This window comes from Palaemon carinicauda, chromosome 37 (genome assembly GCF_036898095.1).
Source record: "Palaemon carinicauda isolate YSFRI2023 chromosome 37, ASM3689809v2, whole genome shotgun sequence".
Taxonomy (NCBI): domain Eukaryota; kingdom Metazoa; phylum Arthropoda; class Malacostraca; order Decapoda; family Palaemonidae; genus Palaemon; species Palaemon carinicauda.
The window spans coordinates 52,389,583-52,395,857 of record NC_090761.1 but is presented as its reverse complement, the minus strand read 5'-3'; the positions used below and the strand labels follow the sequence as shown (position 1 = coordinate 52,395,857).

The window sequence follows — 6,275 nt, the reverse complement described above, 5'->3', positions numbered from 1 at the left end:
AGCTGTTAAAAAATGCTTCTACGTTAGTTTCTTTAAATATTTATGAATTTTCTTCCGTAGAGTTATCGTTAAACAGGTACTCTATCATTGTCCCTATTTATTAAACAGATGCTTATAATACCAGTTTATAACTTTTGATCATATTTGTATCATTTCTCTTAAAGGTGACCAGGTCTTTCTTCTACAGAGTTGACGACCGAGGTTTAATTAAACTTTGATAAGCTTTGCGTAGAATAAAATACTCTTGCTAATGACTTTTTAACTAAAAGGAGTTCTATTTTTCTTTCTCAGGGTTGGCGAAGATCGAGTGATGTTCCGAGTGGGAGAGAACGCGAAGGGCATCACTGCATCGGATGTAGCCAAGAAAGCAGGTGAGACATCTTTATTTATGGGTTCGAGTCCTGCTCAGACTCGTTAGTGCCTTTAGTGTCTGTAACTTTACCATCCTTGTGAGCTGAGCTAAGGTTGGGTTGTTTGGGGGGAGCCTATAGGTCTATCTGTTGAGTCATCAGCAGCAATTGCCTGGTCCTCCCTGGTCCTAGCTTGGGTGGAGAGGGGGCTTGAGCGCTGATCATATAATAGGGTCAGTCTCTAGGGCATTGTCCTCTTTGCTAGGACAATGTCACTGTCCCTTGCCTCTCCCATTCATGAGCGACCTTTTAAACCTTTTATTTTAATATTTTATGAAATATGTGCATCTGTTATATAAGACTGTTTTAATGGCGTGTGTTTTGTTGCGGCTGTGAAGGCCACTTCCACTAATAGCGATGAAATTTAATCTTATTTCTCTTTCTTTATCAGAGGAACTTCGGGGATCAAGTCAAAAGCAAAAACGGGACAAACGATCACCCAGGTCCAGCGTCGGCAATGAGGTAAGTTGACTATTTATTTATTTATTTTTTTAATTTATTTTTTTTTTTTTTTTGGTCGCCTTAATTTCCATTTCCCTGTTGTATTTTCTTCCTATTTTTCCAAAATCCAAAACTCGCTCTTGTTATAAAAACATTAAAGCACAACTATAAAACTTTTAAAAATCTGTGCAAATGACCTACAAAAATTCTACGTCTGGGCCGAAATTTCTGAGGCACAGTGAAATAAACTGTCTGCAGGGGAATAATGAAAGTGGGTTAAATATATAATTTCGCCAATGGCAGGATTACAAAGTTTTCTACGCTAGCATTATAACTTCACAGATCTCATAACCTTCATTATGATTTTTGCTCAGTGAAATAATTACAATGTCCCTTTCCAGTAGTCATTGATAATCATTAGTTGTGGGGACTATACAAACAATATCCATTTTTGTACATATCTGCATTAGCTAATTATATTTTTTATCATTGACCATAATGTTACAGTTCGTATAACGTGAGAATGATATAAAGCTGTTTGTCTAAATGTGCGTACTATTATCCATAACGTTATGTATTTGATGATGTTATATGTCTTTATCATTGTACCAACAATTACTTAACCTCCAACTCTTGTTACGCCATAAGAGTTGGTACAGACAACTAAAATGAAATGTGATATTTAACTTTTTACGATACGTTAAAGGAAAATAACTGATTCAGTCCATAAACTAACTCCATAAGCGGACACACATACACACACACACACACATATATATATATATATATATATATATAATATATATATATATATATATATATATATATATATAAATATATATATAATATATATATATATATATATATATTATATATATATATATATATATCTATATATATATATATAATATATCTATCTATCTATCTATCTATCTATCTATCTATCTATCTATCTATCTATCTATCTATCTATATATATATATATATATATATATATATATATATATATATATATATATATATATATATATATATGTGTGTGTGTGTATATATTTGTGTGGGGATGAGTGCCCGCGTGGGGGGGGGGGGTGTTGAATGTATACATGTTACTCCTGTTTTTTTAGAATATCAATATTTTTTTCAGGAATTTCCGCTCACATTTGTCCTTGTTCAACACAATCTCGTTCATATGGAAAATGATGTTGATGAAGTAGATTTCTCAACCTTAGAGACCATGCAACATTTCTATGCAATATATTATTGTATGTTTTGCATGGGTTTTAAAAATGTCGTCAATTGGTAAATTTACTTAATTACCATTAACTAGGTGTCAATATATTTTGGGGCGCTGACTACTTTAGTAGCTATGCTAAATCACCAGGTACATATTGTTCAATAATTGATTGGAATAAACATATAAAGAAACTAGGTTTATGGAAAATTTACTTCAATCGTTACGGATGTATCTATTAGCATGTACATTTTAGCCTACCTAACCTTGTAGAGTGGATCTTTGTCTGAAAGGTAGAAAATTACCGGTAGGTAGTTCGAAATTCCTATCTATCTCCGTCTTTTGTTGTCCTCCTCCTCCTCCTCTCCTCCTCCTCCTCCTCTCCTCCTCCTCCTCCTCCTCCTCCCCCCTCCCCCCTCCCCCCCTCCCCCTCCTCCTCCTCCTCCTCCTCCTCCTCCTCCTCCTCCTCTTTCCCCTTCCACATCTACATCTACATAGCCGAGGAAGACCTCATCCTGAATTTACCTGTCACTTCTCATTGTTGTGATCTCTCCGTCAAGTATGAAGACATATTAATATTCATACTGCCGATATCAGTGACTGGGACAGGATAAAATGATTCGCACATTTCCATACTGTTTGTAGGGAGAAGGGAGTTTCTGAAGGCTGCTTTCTGGCTGTGGCTAGAGCAGAAAGGGGTGGATAGGAAGGCAAAATACGATGCCGCCGTCCGGAATGGAATCAGTCGGTGGCAAGACAGACAATCACACAGACAGACGGAGTCGAAGCAGAAGGGAATTATGATAAATGCAAATTCAGCTCATAGCTTACGCACAACAGTACGCACACAAGAATAGATGGATGAGTATTTTGAAAATGTACGAAACTAGTAGTTTAATACTAATATATACTGTGTGTATGTATTCATATATATATATATATAAATATTTATATATATATTATATATATATATATATATATATATACATATATATTATACATATATATATATATTATATATATATATATATATATATATATATATAATATATATTATATATATATAAGAGAGAGAGAGAGAGAGAGAGAGAGACGAGAGGAGAGAGAGAGAGAGAGAGAGAGAGAGAATGTTGCTGGAGAGAGAGAGAGAACGTCATTCACTGCTTCCGATTTCAACTCTTTCCGGAGGAAACATTTGCAAGATATCAGGAAATAGAAAAATTAAAATTAATTTGTGGTTATTATATATAAATTACTTTTATTTATTATTGTAGCTATATAAATTACTTTTATTATTATTTGTAGTTATGAATAAACTACTTTTTATTATTATCGTTATTATTTTTTTACTATTATTATAAGCTTTGCTAGTTGGTAAGATAAGGATACTGTAAGCCCTAGGGCCCAAAATAGCTGCGGGAGGGCCAAAGGAAATAGTGAAATAATACTGTAAAGGAGAAATAGGCAAGTAAAACAAATCAAGAGTAATGAAAATGTTAACTAAATAGATAACAGGTTACTGTAACATGGGACTTATATCAACCTATTCAGCTGAAAATAAGTTATGCCGTTGCATTTAACATTTTTTTGTCCTTAACGGAAAATTCTTTTGTTAAGAATTTTCTGTATTTAGCCTCCAGTGGTCAGGCCATATTGCTTGACCATTATCCTCAAATTGTAGGATTCTTATGTAAGCAGCACCCCTCTTTAATCTCCTACAGAAATATCTATTACATTTCTACGTGCTATTTCTACCAGTAGCGTCTCTTTTATTTCATAGAACCACTTTTAAAATAATTCAGTTGCGATTATAATTTCTTTCTGTATCACTACGGTCCAATTGCCCTACTTAATCTTCTTTTACTCCTGCAATTTCCTTAATTTTTCATCCAAAATGGGGTTGAACAGCTTTGGAAAATAAGCCGCCTTTGCCCTTTGCGTCCTTTTTTTATAAGGATATTCAATTATTGTATCTTGAGTTTCTTTAGAAGACGGTAAATACTCCTGACCATTTCGCTATACGGATTAAAACAAAACTATCCATACAATATCCGTCTGGTTTTTTTCCCCATTTGCTTAGCAACATATTTGCACTAGTAATCATTCCTCTTTAATTATCACCTCTTCAATAAATATTCTGCGTCCAGTTCACTATGTAATGATATACCCTATGCCTGCCCACACATAGGTATTTGTGGATAGTTTCCTTCATCATCGTTTTCCCATACAAGTAGATAATATTTTGCTTCCCATATGAGTTAAAAATCTTTCATTTTGCTTCCCCTGAGAGGTAAAAAATCTTAAAATTTGCCTACCCTAAGAGTTAAAAATCTTAAAATTTGCTTACCCTAAGAGTTAAAAATCTTAAAATTTGCTTACCCTAAGAGTTAAAAAATCTTAAAATTTGGTTCATCAGAGTTAAAAAATCTTAAAATTTGCTTACCCTAAGAGTTAAAAATCTTAAAATTTCCTTCATCTAAGTTAAAAAAATCTCAAAATTTGCTTACCCTAAGAGTTAAAAATCTTAAAATTTGCTTCCCCTGAGAGTTAAAAATCTTTCTTCATTCACGAAACCAGAACCTATTGTAATTGAATAATCATCAGGTCTGTCGTAGCCATATCGACTGCAATGGACATTTTTTTCCTAATGTTTGATAGATTTTAAGAAGTCACCGCCATAATGGAACTTGCCGGGAAAATTTCGCATACTGTTTCCTCCAGCAAATATAACCAATATTCAATAAATAGATGTCTTTGTGTCCTCTTTGGGTGAAAATTTCATCAGTCTTTTGTTCACAAACCATAATTCCTATGAACACCTCTTCAGAGCGAATTCCTTCTAGTTTTAAGTCATTTGTAATTTACTCTATAGATTTAGAGCCCTTTAACCATCTATACTTATCCTTGTACTATGTTTTACCATTTTTTTTCTTTTGCAAACGTATCTAAGAAATCTGTCTGCCTTAGCGCCATCTATCTTTTTTTCATATTTTCACTGGCAAATTAAACCAGCAATCCACAAGCTGTTACTCGTTAACATTTTACTGGTTAGAGTTGATTTTTTTTTTCTTCTCTACGCAATGACTTCGATTTCATTCCATCCATTACTTTGCTGTTGCTGGTATATTTTTACGAGCTTGGAGACAGTGGTCTGTACCAGGTAGATATTTGACGGAGTTATGTTACTGCGCAGAGAAATAAATAAAGAGTAATTTTCATCGTTTAGGTTGTGTGAAGACCTTGTAAACTCGGACGGGGCCCCTTTCCAAAAAAAAGTCAAACATATATAATTCCCTAAAAGTGAAGAACAAAATGTATTTTTCTCGTTTAAGCTCCTAAAGTATTGTCATACACGCATTGAACCTCACTTCCCATCAAACTGGCAAACTAGTACTCTAATATAAGGCGTTATACATCACTCTATCCCCATATTCCAAAGAGTTTTGACAAAGAATGCATGAAAATGAGTCAATTCAAATTTTAGCTCATGGTATTTTGACTATTGGCAATATCGTATATTCTTATAACTTACTCAAAGGGAAACTGACCTATGTTTGTAGGAATGAATATAAAAAGAGCTTGAGCAACTGGTTTGAACAACCAAATGGTTGTTACACTCTTTAGCTAATTAAAAGTTTAGATTGACTTTGCCACAGTGCATTAATTGGACCAATAATGAGACAGAAGGAAGGGAAGGGCACCACAGTAGAAACATAGATAGATTGTCCAAGTAAGGGACTAACAAGAGGCTTTGATGGTTACAAAAGGTTTGTCAAAATGGGAAAACAGTTTGTGTAATCTACTATACATTCCCCATTTTGTACATATTTTTCGTTTTTATTTTTTTTACGTTTATTTTCTACATTTAACCTTATTCATCAACATTAGTTTCAACTTTTTTTACTTGCTAATAATTAGTAAATATTTTTTTTTTCGTCTGATGAGAAATTATTACTTTCCACTCTTCCTCTCGAGCCTTGGAAGCCTATTTCTCCCATACCTCCCCCCCCCCATCATCTCTTCCCTTATCTCCATGTGTATGCCTACCACCCCTCCCACCTCTCAGAACCCCCCTCCCCCTAATCCCAACAGCTTCACGCATCCTAACTTTCACTCATAACTCAATCTTGAGGACAAACAATGGCGACCCGTCGTTTGAAGGCCTGTGCCTCCTTTATAATTCACTTTACCGT

General features: G+C 34.2%; 1 protein-coding gene across 3 annotated transcripts in view; it reads left to right on the top strand.

Annotated features, from left to right (window-relative positions):
- The first annotated feature begins 817 nt into the window (after positions 1-817).
- Positions 818-6,275, top strand: part of IA-2 (tyrosine phosphatase IA-2) — a 117,219-nt gene continuing 111,761 nt past the window's right edge. For all 3 annotated transcript variants that reach the window (XM_068361221.1, XM_068361220.1, XM_068361219.1), the window contains exon 1: positions 818-872. The gene's annotated coding sequence lies outside the window, so the exon portion shown is untranslated. The remainder of the gene's footprint in view (positions 873-6,275) is intronic.